Source organism: Varanus komodoensis, unplaced genomic scaffold (assembly GCF_004798865.1).
Source record: "Varanus komodoensis strain SLA01 unplaced genomic scaffold, ASM479886v1 scaffold19, whole genome shotgun sequence".
Classification (NCBI taxonomy): domain Eukaryota; kingdom Metazoa; phylum Chordata; class Lepidosauria; order Squamata; family Varanidae; genus Varanus; species Varanus komodoensis.
The window spans coordinates 21,833,750-21,846,679 of record NW_025335550.1 but is presented as its reverse complement, the minus strand read 5'-3'; positions in this window follow the sequence as shown (position 1 = coordinate 21,846,679).

Below are 12,930 nucleotides of genomic sequence, written 5' to 3'. Positions count from 1 at the left end.
CTTTGGCCTAAAATTATCATCATCCCTAGGCACCAGAGTCAATGCTGAGACTCATGGGAGCTGAAGACATCTGGAGGTTTGTAAGTTGCTCACCTTTTCTTTAGGCAAAACCTGTTTGGTTTCTTTATTTGGGAAGAATTGATGACCTTGGCTAATGGCAAAGTAATTAACTCCAGCAACTTCCCAAGGTTATAAAGATTTGATTGCCCTAGTCCAGACTCTTATTTGTTCTGATGGAAGCCAGGGGGAATCATAATGATATTGACAAAAGACTCCATTAAAAGAATGAGGCTGACCACAATGTGAGCAAAGCATATCTTCAAAACTAGGTAAGCAAATGAGAGCTATTACAAGAACTCTGTTATTTCAGCTGGAGGGTGGGGAGGAAAGTTGGAACATGTCAGTGTAAGTAGCTTAGCAATGTGGATTTGATGTCCTGGCCACCTTCCAACTTCTGTTTACATAGATAAAATTCCATTAAAACCCAGCACGGTTGGGCAGATATGCTAAGGTTACCTTACCGGATGCCTGAAGTAATGAAATAGCAATAATTGAAGACTGAGTGTCTATTTTGAAAGGATTCTCCCCTCCCATTTTTAAAGGAGAATAAAGGAGAATGAAGATGACAAACATTTTGTGGACAACCCTTTATTGTTCTCCTGTCTGAGCCAAGTCTCCAGAAAATGGAGTGTAAGTCCAGATGCTACACAAAGATATTAGAAAAGGAATGTGCTTTCCCAGGGCTAATTTGATAATGCCCAAAGCTCTTCTCTTAGATCTACTTCACTCTTTATCTCCCCAATGTCTCACCCATCCATTTCTTTTATCCTTTCTGCAATACTGTTCAATAAACAAAATCAAAATATCTTTTAATGTATATGTTAAGGGTTTTCCGTTTTCATCAAGACTCCAGAAGGCTTGGGAATTGTGCTGTTAAGGACCGTGCCTCACCCCTGTCTCGGAGTTGGAGCTGGATGGCTGTCAATGGCAGAGTGGCAGATCCCCAGATGAATTGAAGAGGTGTGAGGGTAGGAAGAAGGGTAAACAGTGAGGTTAGATGCCATGATTTACAATTCCCACCTTCCATATGCATTGAATATCAAACTGAAACTTTCTATAATATACTCTTTTAACTGCAACAGACAGATGTGGCTACCCTCTGGAAAGTGGCAGTAACAGAAGTGCAGACGTCCACGTAATATTAGGAGGGCTCTGATCCATGGTTATTTATTAGGCCTGTTTACTGTTGAATCTCCGAATGGCTGGAATCCTAAGCAAACTCAGCAGGAACCAAAGGAAACCCTCACGCTTTAGAACAGGGATCGAGAATCTGATTCCTGCAAGATAGTGTTGGACTGTAGTCAGTGGGACCCTAAGACTGAGGGTCAGTGGGAACTGCACTCCAAAACTTTCCAGAAGGACGTCCAAAATGTTCCATGTGCTCCAGCCCTGCCTTAGTGCCTCAGCCCTGGCAGCTCAGCGACAGGAAAGAGAAGCCCCTTTCACTCCCCTTCAGCACATGGCTTCCATCAGTGCGCACTGAGGAAGAGGAACGTGGCCATTGGGCATTCCCCCAGCCCCACATGCTCAGAGGAAGATGTGAGGAGGGCTTCTATACACACACTGCCGTAGGTGCACATGTTGTCCTGCATTATCCGGAAGGTTGTGTGCTCTTTCCATGCACATTACTCTGATGGCCAGGAGATGGAGTTGTTGTAATTATTACATTTCTAGATCGCCTGTAGCAGAAGCTCTCTGGATGGTTCACAACATTTAAGTCACCCATCCAGATTTATAACCAGGTCTGACCCTGCTTAGCTTCCAAGATTAGGCAGGATTGGCCGCTTCAAGCGATACGGGAGCCTTACCTTTCGCCAGCACTCTGTGCCTCTAGCCTTGACATGACAAAAGCCATGTTCAGGCAGTAACCCCTCTCCCCTACAGATGCGAGGAGGACAGCAGAGCTGGGGGTTAATAGCACAGAAGGAATGCGCATGTATTGGAGATGTTCCCCTCTGCAGATGTTGCCTCCACTGTGTGAACTGGAGGTGGAGAGCCAGGATTCAGAAGCACATCTGGCTTCAAGCTTGGCCCTGCTCTCCTTCTTAATCAATGTTAATCCCAAGGGATATTGTCTGGATGCAGATAAAGACTCCTACACCATGGAATAGGAATCCCAAATAGTTTCCTTTCAGGTCCTGACTCTTCTCTCAGAACACTTGTCCGGGCCCCACCTTTTTCTGCCAGAAATCTCAGCTCTCATCTCTGATCAGCAATGAAAGACTGATCTGTATTGATGGTTGTGGTTGTGGTTGGTGTTTTGTATTAGCTATAATTAAAATGTAATAAAAGGTTTCTCAGTTGAAAATATTTTGTTGAAATTTATGTCCTTTACTAGGGATGAATGGATCCATTGAACTCCATTTTACCAAGATGGACATTTGTCTGAGATGAAGCTCATTCTGTCTCATTTCTACACAATGCTGCAATTTTTAAGAAATGTCTACAGAAATTTTTGCACATTTTTAAAAGTCTGCATTTTCCCTGAAGGACTTTACATTGCTGAAATGCTGTTTTCGGTGCTCATTCCTAAAAGAGCCCTATTTTATGTGCAGGTTTCCCTATTATGCATGTTTCTGTGTGCTTTTTCTCTAGGATGAGCTCCACTGAAAGGCTTGGGAAAATGGGGGTTTTAGAATGCACCTCTCTTTTGCTCACAGAAAGTCTCTGGAGATGCAAATTGGGTAAGTGTGTCAAAGAAAAAGAAAATTTTGATGAAGCAATTTTTTCACCCATCTCTAGAGTGCACTAAGGCTATTTCAGCATATGCAATAGGTAGACTGAAAGCAGAGGTGTAACTAACAGATTAGACTCTAGTTCCTGAGTGATACTTTGCTTTTTCACGTGCCCAGTTCTTTCCAGCCTTCATTTCATGCATCCACAGAAGCAGTCCTATGAGGAAGCTTATTAACATTCCTGTCTTACAGATTTGGGAATTAAAGCTGAGATGGTGATTTAAGCAGGGCCACCCAGTCAGTCTGCAAGGAAGCAAGAATTTGAACTCTGCTCTCTGAGGTCCAAACTTGATGCTTGAGCCATTAATTTCTTTCTAGTGACCTTCAGAGTGTTGGATTTGCGGGGAAGCACTGCTAATAAAGGGGCAGCCCTTTTTCTATTCCTGCAGGAAGCAAAGTCTAACAAACAATATCAGCAAGACAGTTCTATAATTAATAGGACTTTGGACAGTCTGAGATTTATCTCAAGCAGAAAGGATGATTTTGCATCTTCTCCTTCATACTTTCCTCCAGCTTTACTTTGCAAATTCGATTACTGATGCCTCTAAAACTGTCCTTTATAAATGTATGGTGATGACATTCACACTTATTTCTGACGCAAAGGCGAATACCAATGAGATGTTTTATTTGGGAAGGAGCACCACAAGGCGTCCTGACCGATTTCTTGTGCCAAGGTAACCTCACTGTAGGTGAGTGAAAGGCTTCCTTTTCTTTGCCTGTCATGGAACTTCAGAACTTTAGTGATGTTCCTAAATAAACCCAAGCATCCTCTGGTTACTTATCTATCTATTTATCCATAATGGACCAACCAACCAAAACCAGACAATCTTTGATCGACAAGGACATATGGAAGCATGGTCAAAAGTCGCTAGAGTCTGCAACTGGGATGCATCTATATATACGACCATGTTTGATCTAGGAAGAAAATATATATATTGGACAAGACTTTTTAGCCAGTTTGTGACACTCCTATTTTGGGCCTGGCTCTTGAGCAAGACACCCTCAAGGCCCCTCTCTGATTGAGTCTACCTGCCCACAACCATTGTCCCCGGATGCCACCTGCTGTCTCATTCTTGCTCATGCCTGTTTGCTTGACGTGCAGCGAGCCAGGGAGCGAGGAGGCAGAGGCAAGTGCAGTGGCGATTGCAGCAGCGGCTCACCCCTCACCACCACCACCACCACCACCATGTTCTGGGCCAGGGTGAGTGGCAGGGGAATGAGATGTCGCAGTGGGGAAGAGGAGGAACAAGTCCAGGAGGTTCCTGCTGTGATGTGAGCACTCGGCAGGTGGCCAACCAGGCCAGTCCTTGATGCCGGTCTTGGGGGTGGCAGTCAGGGAAAGGAAGTGAAGCAGGCAGCAGAAAGGCAGGTGGTCTACTGGAGGAGGAGCAACCTGGCCTTCCTCTGCCATCAGTTCTCCAGGCTGGGAGAAAGAGCCAGCTCTGGAAGCTTGGGATCTTTCAGTTGCACAGGAGCAGCTCTGACTTGGATGCTGTAGTAGATACAAACTGCTGGTCTAGCATTATGGGATTCTTTTCCGTTTGTGCCTCCTGAGGATCCGGACAGGCTCTTTGGAGAGGTGAGAGCCACCCTATTATGGATCCTTGCCCTTCCTGGCTCATACAAGTAGCCAGAGAGGGACTTGCTGCACACTGGATATGGAGTGCGGCTAATGCCTCTCTTAGTCAAAGGAAGGAGGCAGTGGCGAGACCCATGTTGAAAAAGTCCTCCCTGAATCCCATTGTATTAGATAATTATTTCCCAGCACTCCATTTTTGGGCAAGCTGTTAGCATTCATGGTGGCCTCCCAACTCCAGGGGTTCCTGGATGAGGCAGAGTGACTAGATCCATTTCATCCTGGCTTCAGACCTCATTGTGGGACAGAAACCGCCTTTGTCGCCTTGGTAGATGACCTGTGCTAGGAACTAGTCAGGGGGAATGTGTCCCTGATGGTTCTGCTGGAACTCCTAGCAGCCTCTGGTACCATTGACCACGGTATCCTTCGCAGCTGCCTTGGTAGGATTAGAATTGGAGGTTCAGTTTTACATTGGCTCTCTTCCTTTCTGGGGGCAGACCCAGAAGGTGTTGCTGGGGGACTTCTATCTGACTCCCTGTTGTGGACCTGTGGAGTTCTTTAGGAATTCTGTCCCCCATGCTATTCATCATATATATGAAGCTGGTGGGAGAGGCTGTCTGGAGTTTTGGAGTTCAGAGACAGCAGTAAGCTGATAACACCCATCTCTATTTCTCCTTTCCATCTTACTTCAAGGAAGGCGTCTCAGTGCTAAATCAGTGCCTGCCGGTGGTAATGGACTGGAAGAGAGCAAACAAACTGAAGCTTTAAGCAGACAGGACGGAGGCAGCCCTGGTCAGTTGGAAGGTGGAATGGGACTCAGCCTGTGCCTGTGCTGGGTGAGGTTACACAGGGCCACAGCTTGGGTGTACTTCTGAATTCAACCCTGAACCTGGACGCCTAGTGCTCGTTCCTTGAGCTGCCCAATTTGGCCACAGTGACACACACCTTAGATGCATCTCATTTGGATTACTGTAATGTGCTCTCTGTGGGGCTGCCTCTGAAGAGTCTTTGGAAACTGCATCTGGATGAGAGAGCTGATGCCAGACTGGGGCTGGCTACAGAGAGCACAGGACTTTGCTGAACCAGCTTCCAGTCTGCTTCCAGGCACAATTCAAAGCGCTGGTTACGATCGGCAAAGCCCTGTATGGCTTGGGTCTAGGCTATTTGACAGACTGCATGAGTCTGTCCATACGGTAAGATCTTCAGTGGAGGCCCTTCTCTTGGCCTACCTCCTTCTCATTTGATGGAGATGTGGGAGAGAGCCTTCTGAGTAACTACCCCGAGGAACACCCTGCTAGGGTTGGGATGAACCCTCCTGGAATCTGTCCATCCGAGCATTTGCAAGCTTCCTCTTGTGCTTGGCCTGTTCTTCCAAAATGACTTGACCTGAGAAGAAGCCTGTGAATGCTTAGGGCCCCGATTGCACAACTTCTGCATCAGCTGTGGCAGCCCCCAAGGCAGATGCACTTGGTGCACAAGAGGGGTGCCAATAGCAGTTGTGAGGGGCTCCTTTCCTGGTAAGCCCCTCTTGACCAGCCTCCTTTGGCATGGGGTGAAGCCACCCGAGTGGCGGCTGGGGAGCCCCTTTCAAGCAGCCTTGTAATAATTTTAATATTTTAGCTGCTGTTTCTTTCTTTTTAATGCTTGTATATGTCTATTGATGTGTAATTGGTCAGTTTTTTAATGTTTAATGTGCCTTGAGTGCCAGCATAAGTGTAGTAGTAGTAGTAGTAGTAGTAGTAGTAGTAATAATAATAATAATAATAATAATAATAATAAATTAGCCCTGCACATATACAGCTGATCAATCTGTTGCTATGGTCTACTTTGAGATTGTTGATCAACTTTTTGGTGTGTTGGAAGTGAAGCAATTCCTGGAAATGCCAAGCAATAATAGAATCGAAATCTAGAGTGGCAGCCATTTATGCTTTGCTCAGGCTGAAGCTGCCAATAGTCAGTCCGTGAAACAAGAAAAGCTGTAGTTAGATTTAGGACTTTGGCTTCCGGTCATCCTCTAGCCAAGTGAAGAACACACAGCTTGACAGTGCCATGTGTGAGAGATGTCGTCCCTCAGCCAGGCAGCACGCTAAGCCCATGAATGCCCTTGCTGAGCTAACCCTAAAGCCGAAAACCTGAGCACGAAACCCTGAATCGGAACTCATGCTGGGAATCATATATTCCACACATACACAAGATAATACATACACTATTTGCTATAATAGAGGTGTTTAAAATAATGCACGGTGTGCAGAAAGTAGGAGGGGAGACCATTTTTCTCCTTCTCCCATAACACTCGAACCCAGGGGCATCCCATGAAGCTGAATGGGGGGAGGTTTAGGACAGATAAAAGGAAGCACCTCTTCACACAGTGCAGAGTTAATCTATGGAATTTGTCGCCACAGAGAGTGGTGAGGGCCTCAAATCTGGAGAGCTGTGTAAGATGATTAGACAGATTCATGGAAGAAGCCGCCACCAGTGGCTACCAGCCTTGCTAGCCAAGTGCTACCTCCTTCACCAGAGGCTGCATGCCTGCAGACACCAGTGGGCAGCTGGCTTGCAACCATGTGCATGGAGTGCCGGACTAGATGGACGTCGGGTCTGATCTGGCATGGCTTTTCTTATGGCCTTATGGTCTTAGTTTTCAAGGGTTTTTTACAGTCCTCCATCCCCCACCAGAGCCCAATGGAATAATCTGTGCTCACATCTGCCAGCCTTTTACTATTTGCTAAGCTAATGCAGAAGGATAATGGGTTTAGTATGAATACCCAAGGCACAGTCCATTGCAAACATGGGTACGACAGTTTAGTTTTTATTTGGAGCAGCATGCACAAGATGGAAATAGAGACAGAGCTGGAGACAGAGGTCGAGACAGGAGAAGTTAACATGAAAATCCATGTAGCTACACACACACCTGATACGTTACGCTTGCTGGCAGACTACATGACAACAGTGTGATGGCTAGCAGAGTTTTTCTTCCACCTTTTGATTATTGTTGCTGCTTTCATTAGTATTCTTATTATTGTGCAATTGTTTTTGTGGTCATTGTTATTGTTACCTGCTGTCTCTGACTTAGGACAACTCTGTGAATGCTTTCCAGAATATCCTGTTCTTGACAGCCCTGTTCAGCTCTTATAAATTCAAGGCTGTGGAATCATTAATGCAATCAATCCATCTCTTATTTGATAATCCTTCTGCCTTCAACTTTCCCTCTCTGGTTTAAGCTTCAGCTTGCCTTCTCCAGTGAGTCTTGCCTTCTCATGACATGCCGGAAATATGATAGCCTCAAGTTTTGTCGTTTTTGCTTCCAGAGAAAGTTCTGGCTGGATTTGATTTAGGACCCATTTGTCCATTTTTCTATCACACCAGGGTGTTTGACAAGTTCCCTCCCAGCACCATGTTTTGAATGTATAGATTTTCTTCCTTTCAGCTTTTGTCATTGTCCAGCATTTACTCCATACATAACGATCAGGAATACAACCCTGTGGACATTTACCTGAGAGTAAGCACTATTGTGCTCAGTGGGACATCTTTCTGAGTATTTCTCCTAAGATTAATACCAAAGCTGCACATTGGAATTGCATTGGAATTGGCTTCATTGCCTTACAAACACAGGGATAACAGTAAGTTAACTTTCCAGCTTGGTGTGTGTATGCTTGCTAAAAAAAAGATAACTTGAGTTTCTCCAAATTCACCTTGAGGCTCATTCTGGTTCAGGCACATGGGCTCCCTCAACCATTTGCTTGCCTGGAGTTTTGTAATATTTCTGTGTGCCTTTTTCCAAATGGGCAGCATCCAATGGGGCAAGAGCACTAACATCGACCGGGATGTGGTGAGGGATCTCTACCAGCATACGAATAATATTAGCAGGTATGAGTGGACTCCTCAGATAAGGCTTCCTGTCCACTAACCGCCTTGGCATTGTGTCAGAGGTCCCTCCTGCTAGTGTCGCACAATTTATATTAGCACTAGGATCTGGACACTATCCATTGTGTGCATTTTGGGTGCACTTTTCTGAAAGTACACATTTTTCTCCCAGTAACTAAAGCATGTTTGTGTGCCATTTCCATATGTATGCATTTTTTCATGCTCCTTTTTCAAACAGGCTTATCTTTTGAACACTTTCTTTTTTTAGGTGCATAATCAAATGGCAAACTCCCGAATGCTTGAATTTCTGATTACGGATCACATTTGCATCAGGATTTGATGATGGGAGGTGCCAATTGAATCAGCCTGTATAAGCAGATGAACCCAAAAAATCTGCCATGTTCCTGTCTCCGCTTCAGTCTAAATTGAAACATCGAGTGATCATGCCACATAGAGACTAAATCACTGAATGATCTTTCTTCACACACTGGTCACCCTCACCGCTCCCTTGTTTCGCTTCCCAAAGTCGACTCGATATAAAAAACAAATGGCTCAGCCACAATGAAATCCGCACCTGAAAATTCACATTGCATCTGCAGCGTTAAATCATGCATTCAGCCTTCAAAACATTTTGTGGTGTAAGGAATCGCCATTTGATACCCTCCTACAGAAAAGGGAAACGCGGCTGCTTTATAGACATAGCAGGGCAAAGATATGCTCGTTACTCCCTGTCGTTCCCCTCTCTTAATTCTGTTATCTCTGAAGCCAAGCACAGCTCTGCGAGAAGGCCCCTTAGGAACGGTAATCCTATAAGCCTGTGGTAGAAAAGCACTGCTTTCCGTATCAGAGCCTCGGCATCCTTTGTCCTGGTTCTCCTCCACCCCGCTCTGAGAGAATTCCAGAGCTCCTCCATACACTTCAAAACAGAAATTCCCCAGTGTGGTAAAGCAGGTAGCTGTAATAAATGGCCGGGCAGCATTTGAGGATCAGACACCCAAAACAGTGAAGTCCCTGCCACTGGGATCGTGTGTTCAAGAAATCTGTTCAGCGATGCTGGCAAGACACGTGCTTGACTCACACAGAACATCCTTTCTTGAGCGTGTCAGACTATTACTTTGCAATTAGGTCGTAGTGGAAAGTAGCTTTTAAAAATAAAGCTTCAGGATAAGCCTTGGTCATGGAAGAGAATGGAAAGCGCACACCAAAGAGGGAAGTCAGCGGACTCACACACTCCAAACAACTGGGCTGTGCTCAGGTTTTATCTTAGGAAGGGATGACTTGCACATGACATTTGGAACTGGGTTTAATGTTGCAAAAGGCAAGCAGAAGCCATGGCTGGGTGTGGAACAGATCAGGTTCAGAACAGTGGCCAAAAAGTAGGGGAATTGCAACCTTTTTCTCTTGCCAATGTTCCAACAAAAAACATGCCTCTGAACCTGGATGTTGGTGCCTTCTTTGCTTGGGAGTAAGCCCCTTTGAATGGTTCTTACTCCTGAGTAAACATGCATAGCACCAGGATGTGCTTTTTACTGGATTGCAGCTCTTATGGTACTTCGGAAATATTTTCTCCGGGGATAAATCAGTTTAATTTAGGGGTAGTTGCCATGTGCTCCTCATCATGGAGGTGTCAATGGTCACACCTTCCTTCCTTTCCAGTGATAGCTGCCCCCCCCCCCCCAACGTAATGCTTTCTGCAGGGAAGCTCCTAAATCTGAGATCACAAGCCAGGGTTATGGTGAGGGCATCCTCTCAAGATCACGGCTGCAGGAACACAAGGACACTCTGGACCAGCCTGGGGAAACTGGCCGCCTGCTTTAGATCCACAGACTGGAGTTTTGTGCCCCTGATCTACTGCTTAAGAGACTCATGGCCCCTTTCAAAAACAGAAGCTACAACTGGGCCACCAGCATCCTTCAATGTGAGATGGACTCCCCCATTTCAAGGTGGGGATTCAAAATCAGAGTGGGACAAAGTGGAAGTTTCCCGATGATTCATGACCAGAAGGTCATTCTGTGGCCATGACAAAGTTGTGAATTGTTAGCATCAACATACATAACAGGTGATGCTGAGAGACACCAGCTTCTTCTGATTAAAACCCAGAATATTTCCTGTTCTAAAGACAAGATCTTACTCTTTACATGGAAGCTGACATGTGTTGGAAACCTGCTGTATATTTGGTGATATGCAGGTTCAGCAGAATTAAACATTAAAGAACGGATTTAGTTAAGAGGCTGTTGCTTGCACCTGGATCTGTAAGAATCCATACCGAGAAGCTTACAACAAAAAGCTAAAAGGTTTGTTTACTCACAAGTAACTTGCATGAGGGAGAGGCATTGGTATGTTCTTGCAGGATGTCTTGCTTGATTGTTAGCTTGGAGAGGAGAGGAGACGAGAGGAGACGAGAGGGAAGCACCTGCTTCTTCTCTCAAAGCAGGGCGGGGGGGGGGGAAAGGGGGGAAATGGTGATTTGGCTTTTTGGTTTCCGGGGGGGGGGGGGGGGGGGCTAGTTAGTGGACAGAACTGTGCAGTGTTAATGCGGGCAACAACATGTGAAAGATTTTAGAAGCCCATGTAAAAGAAACATCTTGGTTTTGATAAAGTGAGACTGGTGCCCCTACTGGGCCCATCATGGCTAGAGTGCCATGAAAAGTAACCTATTGGTGTAAAAGCCAAGAGGTAAAATGTATTGTGTGCCCATGTTCTTCCTCTATAGCAGTTCTACCAAAATCAGCAGGAATTCTTCAGAATAAAAGGCCTAAGACTGGCATTCTATAAATTTATTCTGTAATGTATTCCGTAAAAAAGCAGTTGCTTGGAACTCCTCTTTCCATTTCCCAGGTAGGCCCGAGATGGCAAACTCCGCTTGTGCTCTCTGGTGCCTTGTAACAATTATCATACCAGACTAAGCATAATTTCTAAGGAGCGGCAATCAAATTCTGAAAGGAGTTGATTAAAATGACAGTGGAGGCTAAATGCATATGAGATCAGGAGTCTTCAAAAATCCCAACAACGAAGTAAAAGTTCTCCAAACATAAATGACACAATTAGCTAGCAATCATTATGTTTATTTCACTTTCTCTGGATAATCTCCCAGGTCTGTGTAAGTTCATTTCAGCTTAAATATTTTAATGACAAGCACAACTTAACGCTCTTGTTCTCCAGTGTGTTTTTCATCACATTGTTTTGGAAGGTTTCTACCTCCTTCCCTTCATATTTGCATAATTTCATGAACACAAGTTGCTATTATAATCTAGTGCTGTTCTTTGGCGTATTCCCTCTTCGCTCTGATCACATGGGAGGCAGGGAGGCGGCTCTTGCTTCTGTAAGAGAGAGCTCGAAACACAGTCGAGCAGCTAACTAGCAATGCGTGGAAAGAGAGAACACTTCAGAGCCACGGTTTGGCACAGCGCTCCCATTACAAGGGGGCATCGGAGGTGTGTGTTGCTTGCCTTTTGTAAGCGCTCCCTTGGCTACTGTTTTTAGATGCTTCCAGGGGCCGTGACTCAGCTGCAACTGGAGAACATGGGGTGGATGGGCTGCTGGATTTCATTATACCCTCTCACCTTTTTCTCCATGACTTGCGTGCTGATTTTGAAAGTAGGGAGTTCCATAAAGTAGGAAGTTCCATAAAGCAGGGCTGCCACAGAAAAGGCCTTTCACATATCCCAGTTACCCTTATAACTTTAGATCAACCCCTCCTCGGGACTACAACTCCCAGAATTCTTGACTGTTGGCCATGCTAGGCAGTGCCGATGAGAACTGAAGTCCAAGAAGTGGTGTGATGCAGTGGTTGAGAGCACAGGACTGGGACTTAGGAGATCTGGGTTCTAGTGGCCACTCAGCCATGGAGCTCCCTGGTTGACTGTGGGCCAGTCACAGGCTCTCAGCCCAGCCTACCTCACAGGGCTGTTGTTGTGAGGAGAAGAGGAAGAGGAAGAGGAGAATTGTGTGAGCTGCCTTGAGTTCCTTGGAAGAAAAACAGGTATGCTATAATACAATAAATAAACAAAATACCTGAAGGACACCATTTTGGATTGCAGTCCTCTTGGGCTGGGCTTGTGCTTGTGCTTGGTCTGGGTAGTTTCCAGTGGTGTGATTTTATTAGTACAAATGACACTGTGCTCAAGAAAACAAGGGCCTGAACAATCCTCAAGGGGAGAAACCTATTCAAGTTCTGCTTGCACGAGAGCTTGTGCAACTGCTTTCAGGAATGGGCTACCAGCACACACTCCACTAACGCAATGCACAAGTGCTTGCTCAGCAGAAAGATGTGTGGGAGCTTCACTAGCAGGATTTGAGTCTGTGGAATGACACTGTTGGACCTTGCCCAGTGTATACAGAACTGTGTATAGTGATGCTCATATACAGGGAACTATTTATCAGCAATGTATGCCTACAGTCCTTCAAATGCCACGGATTGCTACAATTCCCCTCCCCACATACAGGGAACCTAGGCGGTAATTCCATCTTCTACCCCGGGGTGGGCAACCCTTTCCCGTCCAGGGGTGGATTCCCCTGTGGGTGATATATTGGGGTAGGGGCTACATGTCAGCCGTTCACAGAGCTGAAGCCAGCAGAGGCCAAAGTCAGAGCCAAAAGCGTCCAAGGAAGGGACAGATCAGTCTTGCCAGAAGTCTGAACGGATCCCATGCAGAGGGCTGGCAAAATCAGTCTGTGGGCTGCAGGTCACTCACT